Source organism: Phasianus colchicus, chromosome 14, assembly GCF_987193195.1.
Source record: "Phasianus colchicus chromosome 14, bPhaCol1.hap1.1, whole genome shotgun sequence".
NCBI lineage: Eukaryota > Metazoa > Chordata > Aves > Galliformes > Phasianidae > Phasianus > Phasianus colchicus.
In genome coordinates, this window is record NC_143449.1 from 4995464 (window position 1) to 5022940 (window position 27477).

Below are 27477 nucleotides of genomic sequence, written 5' to 3' on the forward strand. Positions count from 1 at the left end.
TAAAGCTGAAGGATTTTATCCGCAAATATTGTGGTTGTAGTTAATAGATCAATCCTTTCCACAGCCAAAACAAGGTGACAGAAGTGATGCATTAAGTAAATGAGTAATTTCTTATCAATATTTAAAAGTAATGGAGCGCCAATCAATAACAGCACTAGACATTTAAAGCGCTGCTACTAAGTATTACTGTCAAAATTAGTATATAAAGTATCCACATCACCAGCTCACCCAGGGTGCTGCACAGCACAAGGGAACTAAAAGACAATTGAAAACATAAAAACTACCTCCTTTAAATTCAAGGGAATTGAGGTACTGAAACGCTGTTTCAGCTGCATGGAAGACCATCTGTCTGCGTAAGAACTGGAGTGAAGAAAAACATTCTCAGATGAACCCAAACAGAATTACCTCATTGATTCTGACAGTGGTACTCTGGAACAGCATGTCCAAATCATATGGTCTGCAGTTAATACTGGGACCTTACTTACCTGCTAATTACCAAACTAATGTTCTGTATAGCATGATCACATACATCTACGAATTCACATAGCAGAACATCAGGGAAACTGTGACACGTCCATTTACAAATGAGCACCTGGTTTACTTTGGCCTGGAAGCTTTCAGCTTAAAATATTTGAAAAAAAAAAATATAATAAGAAATGTGCAGCTTTGAGAAAGGAGATTTGAAAGGTTCCAAGAGCCAAAAAAGTAAAAAAGCCTTTCACTGGCACGTGAAGAGGTCATGCAACATCCAGTAATCCATAATGGGCAATGAAGTACTTATTCCAGTACAAGGCACTAATCAGCTATAGGTATTATATGGGAGAGACTAATAGCACTGGGGAGACTGCTTCAAGCTTTCACATCTGCTTTTTCTACCCCTGGAGAGTCCATCAATCACTAAGTAACTGGTTTACGCACAAACTGCAGCTACCGATGATAGCACTGCATAGCAAATTCTAAGGCTGAAAGACTCTATGATGTGGCTCCAAGCTGTCACCAAACCGGTCAAACCCCAACATTTTGATAGCTTAAATCAATACAAGGTGGAATGTAGGAAGGCAAACAATATATTTATCATCCCACTGTTCAGAAATAATGAAAAAAAAAAACAAACCAGAAAACATGGGATAAGTCAAAGTAGGAGATTTTCTTAAACTCACTTATCCATTTTCCTTGGAGCTCCTTTATCCCAAAGAGAACGATTTCACGCTTTTATACAACTGAGAGGAACACTACTCTACTTTAAAAGAAAGCCTCATCCCGTCAGTATCGCCTCCACACATGCTCCTAGGGGAGCAGGCAAAGCTGGAGGAAGGCTCTGCTTGCAGACTGATCCGAATTTTAGAGGAGTCTTGGGCATGCTCCATCTATATCATTCTCGGGGATCGGAGCAGCGTACTGATTTTCTTTCAGCCCTTTCAATTTTATGGCAATACAGAACATTAATAATTGATGTTTCATTGATTTGGTTATTTTCTTTAGGAAGTTGTACAGTTCTTCCACAGCTAAGAGCTGCAGAATGTTCCCCAATGCATTCATTTTTAGCATTACTCCTCTGTCTCACTTTGAATAAGTTTATTAGCCTTAATTTGTACCCTTGTGCTTAACATCAAGGAAGTTACTTTTTGATTGACTCTGAAGAAATAACCCTTAAAACCAGAAACTAGCAAACAAAAGCTTTCCCAACAGAACAATATTTAAAACTTAGCGATACTAGAACAAACTTCTTGCTTTCATTTACTTTGAGTGGTAATTGCTCAGTGGAACAAAGAACCCATTTCTAACAGAAGACTACAATACTCACGTCCCTAGATCCTTTAAGAGCTTTTGGTATCAGATTAAATATTAATACAAAATAATCTGCACTGCTATTCAACCATTTCTTACATTGCTCATCTATAAGGGATCACAGAATGAAGCAGATGAAAGACTGATGTCAATATTAAATGTACTTAGCTTTTCTTTGAAGCCAGTCCGTCTTTACACAAAGAGAGAGGGACTTATCTGCTGGCCCTTAAGATTTTCTTGAGCTCCTACATCTCAGAATCTCCACAAGGTAGAAAAAACAGTCACAAATGTAAATATTGTTTTTATTAGACAGAAGTTCCATTATGTCAAGAAGAGAAGAACCTAAGAAAACCATCAGGTAACTGCACCTGAACATGCTGAACAAGAGATCTGCAATGACATCGATGACGGAATCGAGTGCACCCTCAGCAAGTTTGCTGACGACACCAAGCTGAGTGGTGTGGTTGACACGGTTGAAGGACGGGATGCCATTCAGAGGGACCTCAAGAGGCTGGAAAGGTGGGCCCGGGTGAACCTGATGAGGTTCAACACGGCATAGTGCAGAGTTTTGCACTTGGGCCGGAGGAATCCCAGGCATCCCTACAGACTGGAAGGAGAGGTCCTTGAGAGCAGCCCTGCAGAGAAGGACCTGGGGGTCTTGGTAGACGAAAAACTTAACATGATCCAGCAGTGTGCCCTTGTGGCTCGGAAGGCAAATGGGATCCTGGGCTCCATCAGAAGAGGGGTGGCCAGCAGGGACAGGGAGGTGATTGTTCCCCTCTACTCTGCTCTTGTGAGGCCCCATCTGGAATACTGTGTCCAGGTCTGGAGCCCCCAGTACAAGAAAGACAGGGAGCTGTTGGAGAGGGTCCAGAGGAGGGCCACGAAGATGATCAGGGGACTGGAGCACCTCCCCTATGAGGACAGGCTGAAAGAGCTGGGCTTGTTCAGCCTGGAGAAAAGAAGACTGCGGGGTGACCTCATTGCAGCCTTTCAGTATCTAAAGGGAGCCTACAGACAGGAGGGAAATCAACTCTTTGAAAGGGTGAGTGACAGCAGGACAAGGGGAAATGGTTTTAAGTTGAGGGAAGGGAGATTTAGGTTGGACGTCAGGGGGAAATTCTTTACAGAGAGAGTGGTGAGGTGCTGGAACAGCTGCCCAGAGAGGCTGTGGATGCCCCGTCCCTGGAGGTGTTCAAGGCCAGGTTGGATGGGGCCCTGGGCAGCCTGGTCTAGCATTAGGTGGAATGGTTGGTGGCCCTGCGTGTGGCTTGGGGGTTGGAGATTCGTGATCCTTGAGGTCCCTTCCAACCCTGACAATTCTGTGAAACGTGCTTAATTTCAGGGTAAATTTTTGCTATGAGTCTAAAACAGGCTTATCAGAAGACTTATGAGGCATCTGCTCTCACCACAGTGATGTCTGTTTCCCTAGCTGATCCATATATACACAGCTATATTGAGCTGCAGCAAAGAGGAGCCCAGCTTCCCTGCAGTCTGTGAAGTCTGGGCCACGTCTTGTGACCTTCAGATATCCAGGCTTAAGTCACATGAGGTGACTAAAACCCAAATCCCCGTCTCCATGCTGTTACCCAGTATCTTCTCCCCACACATCCAAGCATTCGGAAGCAAACATCAGCTTGAAGCCTGATAGTGATAAAGATTGAAAGTGATAACAGATATCTACAACAGAAGCTAAACTAGTAAAACTCATGAAAAAGTTCATGAAAAAGTATGGGTGGTACCACTGTATTTCTGCAGACTATAATGTTTCTCTTTAAATCACAATTGGCACTAACTGCACTATTTACATGTTAATGAACAACACCTGGCCTCAGCTGGATATAAAGAGGCTGGTAACATTTTCCTCTCACCTCAGCAACAAGTAATCGAACACATACAATTTTACAGAGCTAAGCTTGCCAAATAAAAGGCATCAATAATTAGAGCAATGTGTAAGCAACCTAACTTATCTGCAAAAGTGCAGTGTTACAGAATTATGCTTCTGAAATATTGAAGAACTGGACTGAAACTAAATCTGAAACACAGGTAGAGGAGAGAAGCCAAAAAGAGAAAAAAGACTGACTCAGTTATCTTGTAAACAGGATGAAAAAACGCCACGCAATTCTGTCTGAATAGATAATCTCCTATATTTCCCTTATAACAAAGGCCAGTCTGCTGCAGCACTTAGAGGTGAGCACTCTCAGACAACTGCACCAGTGAGAGAACAACGCAGTGGTGATGAAGCTCAAAATTTATACCTATCTGGTTTTTAAATAAAAAGCCATCTTCCCACAGAGTTGACCTGAGCCAACTGAAAACCACATTACTTCCTACTTTTGGTTAATAAGTGAGTCATTTCCAAAAGAGTTACTCCAAAAAGTGTCTAAATTAATTTGCTTCCTCTCTTTCAAATGTGCACTTTCTCAACAAAATTGCAGAAGCTATACAAGCACTGCTCCTGAAAATGGTCATTTATTCTTGCTAATGACCGCATCTCTGGAATTTATTTCAGAACAGCAGTCCTTCAGCATCTCACAACTGGAAGACATAACAAAAGGCAGAAAACTAAATGTTATCGTATGCTTTACCCAATTCCAATGACTCCAATCTTTTCCAACTACCATTATCGTTGCCATTATAGACAGCTTGAAGGATTCTACTTGTCTTCTCTAGATCAGAGAAAATATAATCACTTGGATGTGTTTTAGAGTGTTGCTTCTTCTGTCTGATTCTCTAACAACTCCAACTGCATTTCCACAGTAAATAAGTACATTCTGAAAATATTCGTTTGAGGTAAAAAATGTCCTCTTGAACAGAAATACAAGTAACATATAATTAGCTGTATATTGCCCGTTGCATGTTGTTTTAAAAAATACTGCCTTAATTATTGATTTTTTTTAATGTTCTGATTAAGAAGAACCTAAGCATTATAGTAGCTTAACTAACTATTATCACATGTGGTATTTGGCAGAAAAAACATACTCAGAAAAGCTAAATCCTTTCAATGGTATTACCCAGTATGAACAAGCCATACCAAGCTGCTATGCTGACATGCAGACAGCATTTATGCATTAGGAATATTTGTGTAAAATACAACTCAGCTCATGAAGATTTTCTTCGGAATAACTAAATATAATTTTATTTAACAATACTGCATACAACAGAACAAAAGCAAATTCTGTAAGACATAAGACTCAGAAGTGGAACATAACCTAAGGGGACTTACACTGATAATGCGTTCAACAGAGGACAGAAAAGGAAGATGTGGTTAAAAGAAAGGGCTGAGCACAGCTGGAGGAGGAATTGCCACGTTTAATTTAGAAAAGATGGGCTCCAAGTCCAAAGTTCCGTTTTAACAGACAGTTCAATTGGGCTTTAGCAGCACATCTTAGGGAAAAGAAGGTCCACAAATCATGATATACAAAAAACTAAGGTGCAAAATATGGAAACAAACACTATTTAATAGTTTGCCCTTTTTCTGAACTACTGGGAAATGGTGCCATCCATAAACAAGCTTTATGATATAGTAATTAATTAATACAAAAAAGACATAGATGTTGGAGGGAAAACAAAGACTGCAGGAGCAAATGGAAGTACTGCTACACTACCAGCTTTACTTCAGTGAATGAAGACAGACAAAACAGGTAACCAAGTGGTATATAAACCACACGCACACAACATGAATGAAATTCTCTCAACTCTTACACAGAGAGACCGATCAGCCTTCCTTTCAATGCCATAGCTAAATTTGGCTTTAGGTTCTAGCTGGGACACTGCAGAGTTGAGTGTGTCTCTCAGCTTCCGTCTGGAGGACTTGTCAATAGCCTTTTGTTATCTCTGCAGATGATGAAGTGAAAGCCAGTGGAAAATGGAGGAAAACTCATACAATTACTGTAACACCTAATGAGAAAAGTTGCTGCAAAGTCGTCATGTCTGGGCCAAAAATACAAATGTTAGTAACTGAAAGCCTAGAGTTAAAAAATATATACATAAAAATTAAACCACAAGCAGTTTTGACAGAATCAAAATTATCCAAATTTAGCCTTGGAACAAGGAAAAAAGGCACCTGAATTCCTTATGTACATCCTTTCCAAAGACACTTAAACTGTTCAACGGTTCAAACTTTGCAGCTATGTCTCTCTCCAATGATGAGACAGAGTAACTATGCTCTCCCATGAACACTCGAGTGAATGGAGCCCTCAGTGCACACATACAACACCACCACCACCAACTTCTGCATCAGTGATTCATTCCCCTCTGGTGGATGCTGGCTTTCATGTCAGCTGTTTTCCAAGTAACAAACCTATTCAGCTTTCCTTCTGTCCATGATATCACCTTTATCACAGTAATTTTCCAATATTTTCATACGATAGGGAAGTTACTTTAACACTGTTGCTATTTAATGCAATAAAACATGCATTATTAGCCATGAACGCACATTTACAGAAATTCAGATGTATTTCATTAAAACCTAAGCAAAAACTCAGTTTGCAAGTAGCCTTTTTGCCATTATACGTTACAGTTCTTTGCACATTACTGGGTGCTTGCTAGGAAAGCAAGTTAGTGAACTTGATCCCTCTACAAAGGCACAGAGGCAGTTCTAGAATGTACTGATAGGAGTATAGAAACACTATGCTAAGGCAGGGAATGATAAAAATTACACTGGTCTTCAGGAGGAGGAAAAGACCCCTGAACTAATTTCTCTCCCAAAGCATAATCTCAAATTGGTATGGAAATACCATAAATATATGTATAGAACATGCATACACATTCCCTCTATAAAATAACACTGTAAAAACACACACACTGTACACATGCGATAATTAAATCACTGACAAAACTGCTTTCATTCTTGCTCTGATTTTTCGTAACAGGATTTAGCAACAGCAGCAAAAAATATGAAATGCAATCTTCATGAAACTTAGAGCTCCATCAATCAAACAAGAAAAAAGCCCCATAACTTTATGAGAGTTCAGGAAGAAAAATCTAAGGCTGCAGTAGAACGTCAGAGGCATGCTAAAAGGTGTGTAGTTCCCCAGGATTGGGGGAAGAAAGATTTAAAGGGAGATGAGAAGCAACATTTCATATAACACATAAATGACATAAAAAAAAAATAATAATAGTATTTATGATCATAAAAAAATCAATAGGGGAAATAATTTTGGAAATAAATAAAACTTAAACATTCACAACTATGAAACAGAAGTACAGAAATTAATTATAGCTAAGGCTGATGTTCTGTGGCAAATGCCTTTGTAACTCACACCTGACATGGTCAGATTTTATAGAAGAGAAATTTTTTACAGGGACAAACAGGTACAGATTTAGTATTTGAACTTAATTTCTCAGTTTTTGTCAATTTAAGTTATGGCTTTCTTATTTATTCGTATTTTAAAATCTAGTTTCATTTTGAAAATTTCTTTTTTTGAAAGCTAAAATTGTATTGTACTTACAGTTGCTGAAATATTGATTTGTAACATAGATCAGCAAATACAATGCTGATACAACTTCTCTCCCAAAGGAAACCAGAGCCAGTAGTGGTCATTACATACACTTAAATCAGACAATGGAAAAAGTACAATTTTAATATTGAACCAAGTTTCCAACTTACTGGGGATAGTTGGAGGCTATCAATTTTTCTTCGCATCGAAGAGAACTGTCTTTGTTAGAAATTCTCCTCAGCTCCCTCCCCTCCATAAACAACAGACCTTGCTGGCTCTTGTTTTATGCCCTGGAGCACCTCTACTTATTTTTCCAAATGATACTCACAGAGTACAGCAGTTCCTTTTCTTTGACTACTGAAGTTAATTTTTCTTGCTCATGTTATTTAAAGTAGTTTTACATTTGGAAGTTAAAATAATGTTCCTTGCTACTGTACATTTCTAATATCAGAAAGAAAACACAACTCTAATAAAAACATGAAATATACATATGCTCAACCCTAGAACAACTGATAGAATAAGGGAAAAGATCCTATGCACTAGGAGTTAAGTGGATATGAAGAGTAAAAAACAAACAAACAAACAAAAAAACTTTACAGGACCTTGCTTTGGCTCTTTGCAAAACTATTTTTGTTATTTAGAAGTCTAGGTTTTGTAGCAAATCAATTAATACCACCACTGTGATTTGACTCTTGCTTAAGATCAAGATTTCCTAAGGAGGAAAATCTTTAAGGTAAGCATTTAGAAATAAGGGCTCTGAGCCACCTGACAAGTAGTGTACCTAACACATTACCGACTGTAAACCAGATTAGATGGGTGAGATTTTCCAGCTCGAAGCCCCGATTTTCCTCTTACAATGTTAATTGTGATGTTTTTACAGAGGTACATTTAATTACCCTTGCTATCCCCTCACCTAGTCATGAAATAAACTTGCATCAGTAAATATCACGAAAAATCCTTGTCTGACATTTTAAGCTGACTTTTGAATTGAGTATGCATTTCTTTTGCTGTTATGTTTATTAATAAGGCTCGAAGTCATTTTCTTGTTATAAACACGAGTTTCTTTGCCATAGCTTAATATCGCACCTATGCACAAGATAGATGTGAATTAGAGACGGAATCACAGTTCTGCAGAAGATTGATCTCTCTCCCAGAGCTGTCATGTTTCACGGAGGGAAGGAACAAGCTGGCAGTGCTCCAAGCACAGTCATATCTGTAAGATCCACGGTAAGGTGGATTTTTTTTCCCAACTGACCTTTAAAAAAAAACACCCTGCAGAATAGAGGCCTCATGATAGCTAATCTTAAGGATCTCTCATGGCAGTGAAAAGTCACAGAGGCATTTCCCATCTTCCCGAGACTCATTAACTTTACATAGCATCTCTTCCAGAGTCAGACAAAAATACTTGCATGGCTCTGTTCACCACGAAGAAAATACAGAGGTTTCTTTGATTTGGATGATTTTAATGGGACAAATATGGTGCAAACTGCAGCCAGGACTTAGGATGCTGTAACATCCATGGAACCGTCAGGCACCGAAGGCTGCACAAATGACTTCTGATGAACAAAAGATTTATGCAAGATCATTGCACTTGCAAAAATAAAGGCGTGAGAAATCAGAGAGGAATTTTCCAACAAAATTAAAAATGTTTGTGTGTGTAATGCCAATGGGGCTACGACAGCCAACTGCAGGAAGCAATCTGAGCAGTGGCAGGAGCTGGGGCTGAGTCTGAACCTTCGGCCCCAATATGCTTGAAGGGAGCAGAAAGGAAGTTTGCAAACAAACATAACTAGTGGATGATAAAACAAAGGGAGGGCAAACTCTTCCTCTCTCTTTCAATCATGAAAAATAACCTTGCATGAAAATAATTATGACAAATTGAATTTACAGGGACAAAGCCCAACTAATATCAAAAGTGAGAGCATGCTAAGGCTGCGCTAGATCTTTCTTTGCTCCATCTCTCAAAAACCAAGCAGAATACAAAGTAATAAGCAGATCTGAGAAGTGGTAAACCAGTAGTGTGAATAATAAGTTTTGTTATGGTAAACTATAGCTAAGAAGAAACATCCTTGCACATGGCTCATTAGTAAAGAACAGTCAGGTTTGAGCATCAGCACAATACCAAGAACAGAGCTACCTGCATGGGCAAAGTGTGGTCTAGAATCATGCTGCAAAACTGTGCTTGTAGCTGTCTACATACTGAAAATCTATTTAAGAGAGTGAAGCTTTCCTGCAATGTTTACAATCTTATTAGCTGTGCTATAATAAAAATAAACTGAAATATTCATCAAAACAATTAAATGCGAGTCATAACATGTTGAGAACAAAATCTAGAGTGCCCTCCAAATGCCATTTTGTCAGTGTGCATTGCTACAACTCTACTTATTTATTTAATCCCCGCCACCTTGTCAGGATCCATCAGCTAGCCTTCAGGTTGCTATCAGCCATCATGTGTCAATTAATAAACCTGCAAACGAGCTGGATGCTGTAAATAAATTCACCATGAGAGAAGTGGGTAAGAGCTTTGAGCTCTTACACCATTCCCTCACTGGAATAGTGAAGCTGTCTCACAGTTTAAGAGACTGAAGCTCTGAGTAGCCATACCTTTGCTCTTTCCCCTCTTGTTTCTTCACTGGTCCTCGCCCTGCTGAGCGCAGTAAACTGGTTCAGGGTTCACCATGAGGAGCATCAAGCTAGCAACAGCACTATTTTTATGTAAGATACGGACACTAGGCTAGCATCAAGGAGATGGCAGCACCGGAGTGGTCATCTTATCTGTGGTAACTGCATTTCAAGAGCAGTGAAAGAACAGCCTGGGGGTAACATAGTGAGCATCCCACCACTCCAACCCACTACTACCCGGAGATTCCATGCAGAAGCCTGCAAACACGTAACAACTGGCTTCTGACCATGGCACTGTAATAATAAAAATATATATACTTAAAAGCTAAAACTGAGAAAAAGCATAAAAGTCAGCTGGCATGTACTTATATATTCAGTTGTTCAATTTCAAGCTGATTTTAGTAAAGGAAAAAAAAAAGAAATTTGACTTCACTGCGCCACAGACTCAAGGATGACAGAACCTGAACCATAATTAATTGCTAACTGAAGCTGCACTGTTTTTTGTTTCCCTCCTGAGCCTTCATATATATAGCAAATATGTAAGGAAAGCAGCAGCCTCATCTCATAAGCACTGAAGAGCAGAGCACGCGCTGAAGTCAATCGCAGCTCTGTTTGCGCAAGCTGGCGAGACAGGGACCCTTGTGTAGGAATGGTCTCATAAAAATGTATTTTAAAAGAAGATGATTTATTTTTATTTAATCACCTCACTATATATTCTTGTCATCCTGGGCAAACAGCCAGGAGGAGATTAGGAAAAAAAAAAAAAATCTTCTGCAACAGTAATAAAACACATGGAATCGGTAATGTTATGATTCAGCCATTTTTCCTGCATTCCCCAAATACAAAGGAGCAGATTGCATTTTCAGGTTGAAATAGGCTCTATTGGGTGCCAAACGGAGGGAAAGCATTTAAGACTTTTCTTTTAAAGAAAGAATCAAAGTTGCAGCCATAATTCCTACAGATATGCTGTACTTAACCTCCAGCACTGCAGTGTTCTGGGAGCACCCAGTGCCTTTGTGCTGGGACTGGCCATAGGTGCACAGTGGGTTCTCCTGGCTCAGGCCTGCCCTGAGGCTGACACCATTGGCCCAGGGAACCAATAATGCCAACTGCAATTTTTGGGTTTTGGATAGGAAACCCAGGTGGCTAATTATGAGCATTTAAATACCAAGGTCCCTTTCTAATTATTTCACTGTAGAACAGCAGATCAAGGTAATGTGCTCACAAATGCAATGAGGGATTACTCTCATGTCCCGACCTTTCATTCATTTGGAAAGTTGCTCTGTGAGAACTAAGTTAATAATACATTCTCTTTTGGCAGCGTTTGTAAGTACACTCGTGAATATTCAGACAGGTATCAGCTCAGGGAATCTGTTGTTGGGTTGGAACGTGTTCACTGTTTGGTGAATGCCAGATGGAATAAAAACATTTTCTACACGCTTCATAAATGGAAGAAGAGTAGATCACTATAATCCTTATCTAGGATTAAAAGCACAGAGCATGAGAGCATCTTGCTTCCTACAACATTTTCAGCACCAGCAACATCAGTCTCAATCAAGGCTGACTTCCAGAAGCTCCATGCTAATGGAGCTCACAGTAACCTCCTTCTACAGTTACAGGATGCATGCATCTAAACATTTTTTTTTCCACACTGCAGAGTGGGTGGGCACACACACACAGCAGACAGGCATACAGAGTGGCCCCATGTAGGATCTGACCACAGCATCCAGTACAATGCTGAGGCTGTCATATGAACCTGAACCTGAACCTATGCCAGTGGCCTGAGGACTTAAGCTGGGTAAGAGGAGGCTGGTTATTAGGAAAAACTCCTTTTCAGAAAGAGTGGTGAGGCACTGGAATAGGCTGCCCAGGAGGTGGAGTCACCATCCCTAAAAGTTTTCACAAAAAGGGTAGATGTGACACTTAGGGAAATGGTTTAGTCAGCAGGGTGCTGATGAACTGATGGTTAGACTTGATGAACCCAGTGGTCTTTATCAAACACTATGATTCTACGAATTCTTATTTTAATGCTAACATTACAACACAGAAGATACACTGTCTCCAAGTAGGGAACTCGCAAGAAAGAAATAAGGATAGATTTACTAGAAGTTATTTCCAGTACGAAAGTCTGTTAAGTAAGTTCCTAACTACCTACCATTTCAAATACATCTAAAAGTGTATGCCAGAAACACACACAATGCTTGCTCAGCTCCTCAGAAAAAAACAGCAAAAACAAAAACAGAACTCAAGGTATAGAAACACACAATCATAGAACAGCTTGAGCTGGAAGGGGCCTTAAAGATCATCCAGTTTCAATTCTCCTGCCAGGGGCTGGCTGTCCTCCACCAGATCAGGCTGTGAGGACCCTACCAATCTGGCCTTGAGCATCTCCAAGGATGGGGCGCCCAGAACTTCTCCATGCAACCTGTGCCAGGTCCTCCCCATGCAAAGAATTTCCTTCTTACCTTCAATCTAAATCTCCTTTCTTTTAGTTTAAAACTCCTTGTCCTATTGCTATCAGACTATGGAAAAAGTTGCTACCCAATTTTTTTAAAGCTCCCTTTAAATACTGGAAGGTCACACTGAGGCCTCCCCGGAGCCCTGTCTTCTCCGAGCTGAATGAGCCCAGCATCCTCAGCCTTTCTTCACAGGAGAGATGCTCCAGCTCTCTGACCAGCCTTGTGGCCTCCTCTGGACCCACTCCAACAGCCCTACATCTTCCTTGTGCTGCATGCCCCAGGCCTGGATGCAGTACTCCAGGTGGGACCTCACAAGGGCAGAGCAGAGGAGGATAATGCCCTCCCTTGCTCTGCCTCCACCCCTCTGCTGATGCAGCCCTGTCGGTCCTCTGAGCTGTAAGTACACATTGCTGGCACAATATTTTATGTTGGCTTTTAAATAGCAAAGACATTTAAAGTACAGCTTAAGTAAAAAGAGTGCATGGTGAACACACAGGGGAAAGGAAGACCAAGTTGTTCAGAAAATGTTAATTCAGTCTCTCTGGGCAGCCTGTTCCTCTGCTCCATCACTCTCCTAGAAAAGTTCTTCCTCGAGTTCATATGGAACTGCCTGTGTTCCAGTTTCTGCTGGTCAGCCCCTAACCTGCACCCCATCCTCAGATGCAATACTCTACACTTGCTCTTACTGAACCTCATCAGGTTTCTCTCTGCCCAACTCTCCAGCTTGTTCACGTCTTATTGAATGGCAGCACAGCCTTCAGGCATGTCCACCACTCCTCCTAGCTCTGTATCACCAGCAAACTTGCTGAGGGTGCATTCTATCCCTTCATCCAGGTCACTGATTAAAATGAAGAAAAAGATCAGAACCACATTAATTTAGTCTGGATGTACTACTTAAAAATACATCTATTTCGTTTGTAATAAAAATGCAAGTCTTGGTAAAGACTTTCTGAACTTCAGTATCTACCTTCTTATTCCCTCAGCTGGGAGCAAGTATGCCCTCCAAGTCAGAAAGTGCTCATTTTCCCTGCTGGTAGCAAGCATTTCTAACCCCAGTAGATCATAACAGATTACAAATCTGCCATTGTGCCAGGACTGGAATACTGTCTCTTGTACTTAAACAGCACGTGAAAAAATCCTCTAATAGAGGAATACTACAGAAATTTTGCTCCTATTTATAGATTTCTTTTTTTAAGCTTTATCATGGCATGAACTACTAAAACCAAGAGGGGTGGGGCAGATAGGTTTGGTAGCAGCCACATCTATCCCTCCTGATATTATTAATACATCACATATAAACTCTAAATGGACCTCAAAGTGATCTGAAGCCCTCAGAGTTCCATGAGAACAATATAGTGAAAACCACTTACAGGACACCTTTTATAATTTAATTCGGCAGTCTGGAAAACATATAAAAAATTATAAACTGAAAAGATTTAAGCACTATAATAAAACTGTTAAATCACAAAGCTGCAAAGTAGGTTGGAAGGAAGAAAGCATTATAGCTGACAAATCTGAATTCCATATTCAAGAGCAACATAAAGATGTCACAGCCCACTTCAGTATATATTCGGAAGCTACATTTCTCTTGAGTAAAAGTAAACAACTAAAAGTATCAGGAAACAAAATTTAAAAGCACAGACCAGCAAAATGGAGTCGTGAAATAAGAGAAACTTTCTTTTCCTAAATGAAGCGTGCAGGAGAGGAAGGAAAGAGCCTCGGAGTTGACAGAAGGCCCAAGACAGAAATAGAGACAAACTGCTTCCTTCCTCAAAGGCTCGTACAGAAAACAAATCAGGAGGAGAACAAATTCCCCTGCCGCTGCCCTTTGCGAAGGTGGGAAGGTGGCAGCAGGTCCCTGATCACCCCTGTGGGACCCCGGCTGTGTGCCAAGTAACTGTGGAACAGTTGAGGTGAACCCTGACTCAATCCCTTAGGTATATGCTAAAATTTGCAGGAGAAATATGCATTTATGCTATTAGCTTGTAGCTTTTTGGAACCACATAACACAGAGAATGTGAGCTTTTCAATTTCTAAGAGCATAACTCAACCAATAAAACTGAAGATCAAAGATGTTTTCTCCATTTGTCTGGTCACTAAGTGGCAGCACACATTTATTTTCATAAATAATTAAAGCTAATGGAAGTATTAACTTTAAAGAAATTATTAGCAAAAATAGTTCTTTCGATAGAAAGCACAGCAAGCAGTATAAAAATATTGATACTCTTGGGAATAATTATATTTATATTCATTAAATATATCTATTCCAAGGGCATCACTGTAGTTAAAATGGCTTATTACATAGCATTCCTTGTGACCTGAGTATGACACTGCATGGAAAACATGGGGCTGGATTACAATTTCAGAATGAAGACAGGGTAAGACAGGCTATTGTTTGAACTACAGCAGGTAAATTTACATGTTTAAGTAATATAAATTAAAATAGGAACAGTTGCATTCTCTCATTTGATATTAACCGTTCTCCATACCCATAAATAAATCACATTACACCAAGAATGAATTTTTTCTTGCCCCAAATGTTAAGACAGATCCTACAAAACAATATATTTCTCAAACCATCGAATTTATAGTGAAACAAAGTAGGATGATCCAAAAGAAGGATTAATAATCTCAGAATTAGATTATGCGCATCATCCACAGTCATTAATAAAATAGAACTCTTTAGTATACCTCAGATAATGTTCGATTCAGAAACAGGGAAATACCAGCCAGAATCTGCAGTGAGCAGAGCAGCTGCTATTTGGTATGCAATCAAAGTGACTGGACTAAATACCGAATGTTTTGGGGCTCGTGGAATATTTCAAATCTCAGGCACTAATGAAATACATTGTCATATGACCTTCAGGTCACCGTCTGCTGTTTGAAATTGAAATTATAGCAAGTGATAACCTCTGTACAGCTGAAAACAGACAAACATCAACCACACTGCCTGTAAATTAAAAATGCCTTGGACTACATATCACCTATTTTACTGAATTGAGATCTATACGCACGCACACACTTTTAATGCTCTCAACCAATTATGTACTGCATGCGGAAATCACATGAACAAATGCAAGCATTTATAAAGCAAGATGAAAACAGCCTCTGAATGCAGTACTCTCCAACAGCTATGGCAAGGGCTTAACCTCCAGAATTAACAAACTGCAAGCACATCCCTCCAAACCCAAACCAAACAAGCAGGACAGAAATCAACCACGAAACCAGCACTGCTCCCAGAGGGAAAATCTAGCAAGACAAGCAGCAATCCAGCTGCCCCAGCACCGAGAGTTTCGAGTCTGTAAACACACAAGCACATCTCCTTTGCTGAAGCAGAGAAGAAAAAGAAAGGAAAGCTTCCCAGAGAAATGCCAAGGTGGCCTGGTAACTGCACTATGGCAACATAGGAATGACAGTGTTATCAGAAGGAAGCCTAAAAAGCTCATATAAGAAGCTCCTGTAAAGAAGTTTAAATTTTACAATGGGTAACTCTAAATACTTGCTGGAATAGAAATGATTATATTTGTGCAAATTTACAAAGTTTACATTTGTTAGTTTATGTTTTTAAATATTTACACAGTGAAAATTTATACCCATTCTCTTGCAGGAGGAAAAGAAATCTTACACAAAATACTCCAGGGTCTTCCTTCATAACTTTCGTCACACTTCATTTAGAGCTTTAACTGACTGTCTTTGAACAAATGTTTCTAGGAAGGTAAGCCATAAAATCTTTGTACAACTCAATTCTCTATTACCATGCAGAGACATATGATCCTGTGTAGTCGTATCCCATGACTGGGCTTCCCAAAACTGTTTTACAAATGCATTCAACACATACCCAAGAACGCCCACCAAACAGGACTCCAATCGATAGCTTTCATCAAATCACAAATATCACTCAGATGAGAATCATGTAACAGGGAATATGCTGGAGATTTGGGCCAGAAGAGTTGCAGAATAAATTAATCATTGGGTAGTAGTTGGATGCAGACCACAAATTTAATGTTACGGAATATTAAAAAAACTCAAATTATTTTTGAATGAATTATTTTAACTGAAAATCTGTAGGAAGCTGGCATATAGGCTATTATTCTAATGTTTTTAAACAATTCTTATTGCAGTATGACAACACGGCATTTGCATTTGTTTGTTTTCACTGAAATTCACAAATCTCTCATCCCAGGTATGTACCCCAGGGTGCTTGGGGAAGAGTTACTCAGATTCCCCCAGACGTCTCTGAGGAGGATGTCAGGGACAATGTGTTTTACATATGTTGCTGGAGACTTTTCCTCTACAATGTTCCAAGTCCCCTGAGCTGTTAGAACAAGAGATTTGCAAATTATCATAGCTTTAGCTTTTCTGTCAGTCTTGCATCCAAACCAAATGCACAGAAGTCCTCAGAAGCCTCTGGGTGGCCAGAAAGTGCTGGCTCCACACTGAGGGAGGCTGAGAATGCATCAGCCCAGGGCAACAGTGGTCAGCTCTGCTTTCACTGCTACATTTCCTTCCCCAGCAAGGACAGCATCGGGGAATAAGTCAAAGAGCCAGAGGTTCCTCCTCCTACACCCCTAGAGATCTCTTTTTAATGGCACTTAAGTAGGATGGAGGAGACAGGCAGTTGATTTAAACTCCCGCACAAGAGAGAGGATACGATGACACCATCTGGATACAAGGGAATGGTTAGAAACTATAATTTGCAAAATGAGAATAGGTAGGAGCAGACAATAGCTGTTTTAGCAGGAATAGTGAGATCAGGCTTCCTTGTGACTAGTTATGGTAAGAGGGCTGGAATTATAATGGAAAGCACAAAAAGAAGAATTTAAATGTAAGCAGGAGAAAAAGCCTGGGGTAAAGCACAGGCTTAGAAAGAAAGTGCCTGGGACTTGGAGATCATGGAAAGAAGTCAGATCCAAGGAAGGGGATATCAAAAAAAAAAAAAAAAAAAAAAAAGCTGTCATGTAGCATTTGTGAAACCAAACAGCAAGGTATTGATTTGTTCTCTTTTCAGTGTTGGTTTCAAAGAGGTGGTGACAGCTTGCTCCTGCTATCAACAGCTCTTCAGCTATGTTAGGTGCACAAGTTTAGTGGGTATTTTTTACTTTAACTTGTATATATGTGAATTCACCACTCATAAAACGGAGGTAATACCTCCATCCCTTCCCAGGGTTACTGCAAAGAGAAATGCATTAGTCCCTGTGAAGTATTAGAATACTACAGTGAAAAGCACCACAGAATTGCCAAAAGGAAATTAATATTGTTGTAAGAGCAAGGTTTGAATAGAAGTAATAAATAAGGCTTAAGGCTATACATTAAACAATGTACGATAAACAATAAACTAAAATATTGAATGGCTTGTCATCATGCTGCCAAAGGCCATTCTGTACACTCAATATGTGAGGGATACTGCAGGCGAGGACACAAGCAATGCCTGTAATGTAATGAATATGCATACACACCTTTAATTCTGACACTAGAGTTTTTTTTGACAAGTAGTCTTGATATTCGTAGAATAATGATCATTATCATAACTGAAAGAGAACATAAATATAGGACAGCTACATTGTTCACATGAAAAGGTGAAAAACACTGAAAATGTACCAGTGGGCAGAGAGGAGGATTCAGCACTGCTGCAGAGTAAGGTTTAACAAAGGTGGTGACATGCTGTAAAATTCTTTTTGCTTGAAGCTCTTAATTTACCAGTGAGCATTTATTATAACTGATGAATGCAGGAACATGAGTTTCCTCTGTTCCAGATTTTTTTCTCTCTACACATATGTCTCCACACAGCTACAGAAGATCATTACTCCAACAGATATATTCTGTTTAATTTCATGGCATAATACATTACACAATAACACACACACATATTTACTTCTTTACCTCCTTATTTCTTTGTGATCTTTGTCTATACAAAGAATAAAGATAATTAAGTAGAGATTTTAGAATTTGTTTTAATAACATGATGAAACAAACATATAAATGGGATTTATAGAGCAGGACTGAAACCTTCTCATTCATAAAAATTATGGATTAGCTAGCATACAAGCAACAGCAATAATTAAATTAATATAGTCATGTGTATTTGCACAGAACAAGTGCCTTCACCGTGATCTATTTTCAGCACTTATAAGCTAATACACAACGAGGCAGCAGGCTCGATGATGCTAGGAAAGTGCTCGCACTTTGGAAGCAACCTCAAGAAGAGCATCAGCTCTCCTCTGTTCCTACTTCAGCAACTCGCTCACTACACGCTGAATCACACGGGCCTTCCTCAGGTGAAAATCCCAGGTCAAACAAATATCTTCGCCCAAGGAAAAATCCACAACACAGTGCAAAGTACAGCTCGTTCCTAGACTACAGACTTCCATCGAGCTGTGCCAGCAGCACGGAGCTCTGTGGGGCCTGCTGCCCTGCCTGCTGCTAGGCCCTGCTCTGTGCAGCCATGTGTACTCAGTGTGCTCCTCTAACAAAACCAGGCCGATGTGTGACTTGACTCTGCACCTCGTTAAAAAATTCTAGGCCAAGGGTCACTGTTTCATATGACATAATAATGATGGGGCAGTCATGAGGTATAATTCTCTTGTGATGGACAATAAAATGCCTTTGGTGCATTCCTCTGCAGTAATGAAAGAAAAGCAGAGCACAGTATAATGCTTAATAAAACAGAAGGTAGCCAGTTACACACTCCAAATGCTTGTGTAAACTCATTTAAAACACTGATCTGCTGTAGTGAAGTTAACACACTGTTTTACATTCACATTTCAGTCCAATTTCTCTGTTTCTCAATTAGCAGTGACAGCACCAGATTTACACAAATAAGTATCTCAACCTGCTTTCTACATGAAGGACCCTTTATTTAACTGACTACTGCACAAGTATGTCTCTGATGTTTTGGATTATTATTTTACAAATGGATTCTACCAGCTCATTCCCAGATGTACAGTCTTATTCAATAAGCTTTTTGTGCAAACAACAAATTGAATGGCCTTTGTCCTTCTTTGCTGATAGAAAAATAATTTCTCAGTATTAATTTTTGGGTTTGGGCTAGTTGCCAAATATATAGGGCAGAAGCTAGAACTATAGACAGTATCACACAAGTTCATAGATGGAAAGATCTATTAGGTTATTTTCTTCGACTACAAACCGATGAAGAACTGCAATCAATGAATCACATGCCTGTCATGTCCTCTACAATATATACTCAATTGTGCTGGCTCGTTTTAAATAGCTGCGGCCACAAAACCTCTACCACTTCATTTATTGCTTCATACTACTCTAAACAGATATGTCTGAAAAACGTAACAGTCAGTAAAAACATAATAGTTTTACAGGGTACGAAGCGAAGCAAGAGCTGATGTGCCCATCCAATCTCATCACCTTCACAATCTGAACCACTGTTTCAACCAGCGACCCTCGCATTAACCCTAATGATGCAGGGGTTAGCTTAAGCATGTTTTGAAAAGCATTTAGTCCCTAAGGGCTACAAGTGTTAAGGGCTTACTGTCCCCTGGCAAATTACCCCCGTGCTGAAGGACTAAATCATTCTCAAACTATATTTGATTTTACATTTAAACATCTCAGACTGCAGATTACAGCTACTGAGAAAACATTTCTGTGTCTATGTCTGGAAGCAGATACGTTCTCCTGTATATTCTGTACCCTACTCTTAGTGCCCCTGTGACACCACACACCTCTCAGAGACCTTCTAAACACTCCTCCTTCCCTGTGTTCTGCCTGCTTCTGTTGTCCTTCTTCCCCTCAGGTCTCACTCGGCCATTCTCTACACGTTCGGACCTTTTAAAGACCTTTCCTTCACTAACAAGTCCTGAAGACATAATCACAATTTCACTCCTCTGAGCATCTCTGCAATTTCATACACCTATGGTGTTGAACTGGCTAGTCACAGAAGTCTTAGCAGCATCTGCTGTACTTCACAGACCCCAGACAAGTCAGACACACGCAGGCAGCCCAAGGTTGACTTGTTGGCTCCAGTTATCTCACCTACCACACCTTTCAGTATCGCTGCTTACCACAGCAGTCTCTATTAAGTTATAACAGTTACTTTTGGTTACCATCCGCAACACTGAATCCCACTCGATTTCCTGTATATCATTCTGGATCTTTGAAGTCTTTTTACATCTACTTTTGTGTCACCAATGATCTGCAGCTAAAATATTGGATAAGAAGCACATTTCTGACATCTTTAGCTACAATTTTTCAGAGAGATCTACATCCCTACTACGGATTCTGTGGCACCACTACACTTTTTCACCTATTTCAGATATAGAAGTAACCAGTTCAAATAATAATATTGTAAGAAATTCCTGTATTATCTATGCCCTAGTTAAAAAAAAAAAAAAATCACAGAATTTTAAAAGCCCAAGTATTCTGTTTTATTATTTTCAGTAATTAATAATTCTAACCATAAATAGCAGCAACAAAAAGAGCAAATACCATTTTAAAGATCTGTTCCACTTTCCAATTTTAACTGCTATAGCTTATAGCTTCTAGGCTACAGAAGACTACATAGCAAATAAAGGGTTCAATAAATTAAATACGTAAAAAATGACCCACACAGTTTTGCTTGATAAAATAAAAAGCTTTCTTATACAGAAACTAAATATTTGTGCAAATTGTGAATTGTTACCATATTAACAGACAAGGTAAGGCTAATAATGAAGTTCACAGTTGAATACCAAGTCCTGTATCTAAGAGCTTTGTGCATATTATATGAAGCTCAGAATGAACCTATGTAAGATAGAGGAGATAAAATAATCAATACATGTACACTGCTTGGGTTCTTCAGAGGTCTGTCTCATCTTTTAACCATGTCTGTGTAATATGAAGTAAAATAAGCCTCAATTTTGATCAGTATTGTAACACAAACTATAAACTGCCTGGAAGCAGCGTTTAGGAGATGAGCAAATACCAAGTGATAAGGTCAGTACTGTTAACTAAAACCTTCTCTTGTGAGCTGCATTTAAGGCAGTGTATTATTATGACTTCTTATTTTTTGTATTTTTCCTACTATTTCATTAACTGATAAACTTCCCTGTATATGCTGAACACGGGTAAACATTTCAAAGTAATACTGTACAAAGCTAAAATGAAGAGGGAATCCTGTATAATGAGGACAAATACAGTATTTCCAAATGCTTTATACTGCATCCTGCAGAACAAAGGTAACTAAGGCTTTCTCATTACTCATTACATAAGTCATCATGTTTTAGCCACAACAGCTCAGAGACTGGGCTTTCTACTCATAGTCTATTCTGGTTTAGGATGACTGCAAATTTCAATCACACCAGCTTGCTGTATGACTGAGATGAGCCAGAACCATATCTCTAACCAATCCCTCAGGTGCCCCTACATGAGCACTAGCAAGCAACATTCAAAAGAAAAGTCAAGAAATTAATTCAAAGGTGTTGAGTTCTGAAATGCTATTATATCTGGGAGGTGTTTATAAAATCGGTCAGGTTTGGCTGTTCCTTGTTCTACTACCCTTAAGGAAATAAAATGGTGGATCAAGAAAAAAAGCACATTCAAGTTTTCTGTCTGTTTTCAGGTCTCTAAAGAGAAATATTTGTAGAAGTGATTATATCAGCTGCGAGACTGTAAGGAAAATATGTAGTAGAGAATTTGCAGTTAATTGTCTCTGTTTATCTGCTAACTGTTCTAGCTGCTCATTGGAAGCTTCTGAAGAGGGGTCAAATCTGAAATTACCACAGAAGCTGCTTGACCTAAGTGAGACGGGGAAATTCTGCAAATAGAATTGTGAATTCATACAAACAAGACCATGTGTTCAATTGTCCAGTCGGCTGTTCTTTGGTATATTTGCTTTTTTTGTGTCTGCACATGGATCAGTGTACAGAAACAGGGGAAGTCTCTAAAGATGTTTGAATTTTGAAACACCCACTTTTCAAACTAATTTAAGTTTCAGTGCAACATTTGTGCAAGTCAAGCTAAAAAACAACAGCAAATTTATCAGCTGAGATGCACAAATTCAAGACTTACACGACTTTGTTTCGTGACTGCACAAAGCTGAAGCCTAGAAATAAAATGAGCTGAAACTACTCAAAAATGGTAATTCAGTGCCATTTTTCCTAACAGAGGTTTCTTATCACAAATTTGATCATTCTTCTACTGTTATTACCAAGCTTGACAGAGAAATCTAACTCAAACTGCAGAATTTGGTGTAGTTTTCTGCAACGTGAAAGGATATATTTTTTCTACTTTCTTTCTTTCTTTCCTTCTTCCAAACAGAAGGTAACCATTTCTAATCTATTACAGAAGCTAGGACTTAACAAATAATTCTACAGTGATTAACTTACTTAAAAAAATAATGAAGATTTAGACTATTAATTTATTATGGCTCATTATTTAACATGAATAAACATTGTTTAAATGCTAAAGTAATATACATCTACACATGTTGTAGTATTTCTGTCTTTCATTTTAAAAATATGTAAAACAATCTTTCTTCTCCAGAATTTTCTGATTTAGTTGGTGGTGGGTTTTTTTTGTTTTTTTTTTCCCCCCCTATTATTAGCCACTAACCAATTTATAAGTTATTTACAACTAAGCTCAAAAAATTCAGCTAGACTTGACTGGTAAATTACAGAAAATGCATTCTATCTGATTCTGTATTAAAAGGAAACTGGATATCAGAAGACTAAAATGGCAGTGCCAGCCAGAAGGGTATTTAGAGACAAAAATGCAGAAGACTGTCTTCAGAGGAAAGATGTAAACAAAAATGAGTGACTGTAATAATGTGGATCACTTCAGAAATGGACAAGAGGTACTAGGGATCAGAAATGAATTATTATGCTCTAAAACGATCCAATAAAAATCGAACCATAGTGCAGTAATCAGAAAGTGTATCAGAAAAAGAGAGAGGTTATAAAAAGAAAAAGGAGCTTCCAAGAACTGCAGGTTATTAGCTGCTATAGAGAAATCTGTATTCTGGAGATTATATTCCTGGCAAAATATGTACACAACCAAACACAGTTGAATTTCTGTTCTAAAGGAAGTGAACTATAAAAATCAAAAAGCTAGAATGGAGACAGAATCACAGGCTAAAAGAAAAATAATCAATGCAATCACTGATAGGACTGTTGGGATAAACATTGAACTGACTGAACATACAGCCAGGCAGGCTCGAGGAAGAATGACTCAATTATAATTTTCCCCACGAGCAAAGACAACAAGATAGTTGTAGGCACATCGAACACATGACAACAAAGCATTTGGGCAGTGCCTCTTGTTAGAAAGGATGAACTGCGCTTCTAAATGTGAGTTCTTACAGCCACTGCAAGAAACACTGGGGTTCTGTTCCCTTTGGCACCACAGCACAGCAGTGGTGCCCACTTTCATGTGCTAACAAGGCCTGCTGGTACCTGCTAGCCCTGACACTTGCACAGAATGGCAGGGAAGGTCTTCCTCTATTGAAGTGATCGGGAAGCACTGGAACAGCCCTGATCTCATGAATTTCTGAGGTGGGGTGAGACGAGATAAAGATTTTTGATAAAGGCACAAACATCTTTCTTAATATTTTGATGCTAAACTAGAACACGGAAGAAGTGGGATGCAAGAGCATCCCCAAGCACATATCATCTCTCGTATCTTTATATCAAAGCAGGCAGATTTCGGAGGGCTGCAGCATCCTTTAGTCCACTGGCAGAGACGCAACAACAAAATGCAGCAGGGACTTGGCAGAACACCAACAGCCAATCCCAAATGCACTTAACTACATATGAGTGAACGTACACTGTTTCCAGAGGAGGGAGGCACCTTCAGAGCAGCCTCTTGCTCCTCCCTTGCAATGCCAGAAAGGAATGACTCTTCAGGATTTTTTAGTTTTTAGAACTCTTTGCTCATATCTAGGATACTGAGACAAGAACGTTCCTTGAGAGTTAGGATAGCGTATTAGAGCCTGAAGATGACTACATTGCTGCACCATTCCCTACAGGAAAATCTATATTGCAAATATATGTGTAGGCATAGCTTTTTATTCACAGTTGAACTAATTTGAATGAGCTGCTACAAACATATACATCACTTTACTTATCAAGATATGGCCTCTGGCCAGGCCTATGCTAAGTCTTTTATAATCATATCAGGAGGGCAGCTATCCTTGTGAGCTGGATATAGATTCTTTATCTCAACCTCTCAAAAGTAATTGCTCCAACTACTTTCTCACTGCCACCTTTCTCACAAAAGGAAACCATGTCATCTTGAGGAAAGCTTTTTCAATTTTACAGCAAGCATCCCCTACCTGGGATGAGCAGCACAACCCAAACCAGTACCCTTTTCTGGCAAAGGGACAAGAGAGTGCAATCCAGTGTCACCCCTGTGATGCAGTGGTGCTCCAGACAGTAAGACCTGGTTCATAGAGACCAGCAGCCAAAAAAACCTCTGAAGTCATCACTGACTAGTGAAGGATTTTGAAAACCTGCAACAGTAGCTGATACTTTAGCACATTCTGCCTCTGATATTTTTGTGGAAATCACAAAGTGCAAGCATCCGTAATTTGTTTTGTCACAAGTATAAAGTAAATTAAAAGCTTCCAGTGCTCAGCTATAAATACTGCACCGCTCATCAGATCTCGTTAACTACTACTGATCCACTACCAGTGAGCAGAAGTGCTGTATGATCCCAGTATCACAAGTTCAAGAAGATTCAAATCACATAAGCCTCAAGCAAATTACATCAGCTACCTTCTGACTGTGCAGCTGAATTTATCTGTTTATATCAAATACACAGAAAGGCATAAATTCAAAGCATGCACTATGATTTCCCCATTTCAGCAAACAGTGAAACACTTGCTCAGAACGAGCTTAACATGATTGGGCAATGACAGAAAGTTTACTGTCTTGAAAGCATTGTTTGGGGAAGAATTAATCAAGTATGCTGTTCTCAAACCAGAAAGGTGTACTGAAATTGCAATTAGACAAAACAGTGAGAGGGGAACACTTGGGTCTAAACAACACTCACCCATGGCTGTGGTACAAATAAAGCGCAAGTATTATTTTTTGCTTTATGTTTACTCAAGAATAACTGCAGGCAGGGAGGGAAAATCATATTGTGCAAGCAGCTTAAAAGCTACATTGGAAGCTATAAATAATATCGTTAGCATTAAGTGTTTTACTGTACTGTCTATAGACAACCTGCAGAGTATCTGTGGCAAAAAGACCCATTTTCGCTCATTATCTTTTAGCAAGACAAAGGCACTGCTTCAGAGTGTAGGAGGGAGCCAGCTCATTCTCTCATAAATGCTGAGCAACCCTCTGGCTGAGTTATAGCTAGGTGGAATGATGACATGGTGAAGATCCTACGGGCAACCATACCAAGAGCAAGGAAACACTCTCTTCAGTGTTTGGTTCATTAAGGAAATAGCTTTACCCACTCCTACATGAAATATACCTTCTATGCTTCTTTGGCCATGGTGTTTGAATAATAGGAAATGTAGTAATATTTTGCAAAAGATAAGAATAAATCACCATAAAATATTTCAAGCCCATTTACAAATGCGAGTTCTTTTCAGCTCCAAAACAAGTGGCATGCTTATTATATTGATGTAAACAAGCCCAGAGCAACATTCACTAATGCTCATTATAATGACTGGATTCAAAAGCCAAAAGAAAATTAGCAGTTAATCAATAACATTCAACTGCTCCCCAAATATACCCCTAAAATGAGACAACATCAGCTGCACGAAACTGAAATTATACTCTGCAGTATCTATAACCAATGCTAAAACTATATGGAATCTTCAGAGAAAGAAAAACAGGGATAAAGTCTAGTAGCTGGAGTCCCAGAAATTCATAATCATCAATGCTCATGTGCTCAAAAAATGCAAAACATCCTTATCATTTAAGAATAAGAGAAAATTTAACAGATGCAAATATTTTTCTTTTTCTCTTTAAACATGACTTTTGTTAAAATTCTGATGTACTGATGTTTTTGCTCTTTTGGATCTAGCACAACAAGCTGTCTTGCTTGCTTTCCTAATGGTGCCAGAGAAGGTATAACTGTATGATGTATAAAACTGACAAGATGTGGAGAGAGAAGTGCTGTGAACCATAATAAACGCTATATACAGGTTAGGAATACACCAAACATTGTTTTTCTTACATTCTTTTGGTAGCTTAAGCTGCCTTTAGCAAGGTTTCTGATGAATAGCATCGAGCAACCCTGACCTGATGTCCTAAGCCATTCTCACTTGCAGTCATTTTCTCCAGCATACAGGGCCTTTCAGCAGATTTGGTGTCACAGTACAAAGGAACCTCAGGGTTGCTGACCTTCCACAGCTGCTGTTCCAGATACACACAAAGGAACGTACCTACTTTACACCACTTGGTATCTGCTGCCCAAGGGGCTGGCTGCTCCTCGGAACAGCCAACATATCTCACATGGAGCAACTTGCTATCAGGTGTGGACACGTGCTGCTCAATTCAAAGTCAGCATTGTGAAGAACTATATAAAATCTACATTGCAAATCATTACGAGTAGAAACTTAAGATAAAGAAACAACATTGGCAACATAATTACTCATCAGAATATGTGACTCTAATTAAAATATTACTCAAAAACATCTGTTAGGGAGAGGAAGCAGCCTGCAGGAATTATTCAGTGCTCCTAGGCCCGTATTCTAGAAGAGCTAATTATTCAGATTCTCTTATGCTCCTGTTACAAAATAAGAAATTGGGGAATAGAGCTAGTTACGATTAAAGAAAACAAAATTAATATTGAAAATACTGCATTTCATTTCATACAAGCTGTATATAAAAGCAAGTTGAAAAGAGCTGTATTCAGATCTGTATTACTCTGCACAAAGCAGCTGTAATTTTATACGCTATTTCCCATTCTCATCTTATTCTCTGTTGCAAAAAGATAAACTAGTCAAGTACGTTTGGGTGAGCTTCCATTTTTAGAAGACCATGGAGGTTACAACCATGGAAGGCAGCCACTTTTTCCATTTTCTATGTTTCTTCTTGATGGTCTCACCAAAGCTAATTGCTGCTATCAATAATTCCTGTTTGTAAGATGAGGATATGCTAATATTTACTTTTGAATAATGCAGATTTGTGCTGATCTGATTCATCATGCTCCCCAACAGGAAATGAACTACTAACAAATTTGAAAATGGAAGATAAGACTTCAGTTTG

At 39.2% G+C, this 27477-nt stretch overlaps 1 protein-coding gene across 2 annotated transcripts in view; it reads right to left on the reverse strand.

Moving 5' to 3' along the window:
* Positions 1 to 27477, reverse strand: part of TENM1 (teneurin transmembrane protein 1) — a 322708-nt gene that overhangs the window by 171582 nt on the left and 123649 nt on the right. The window lies entirely within an intron of this gene.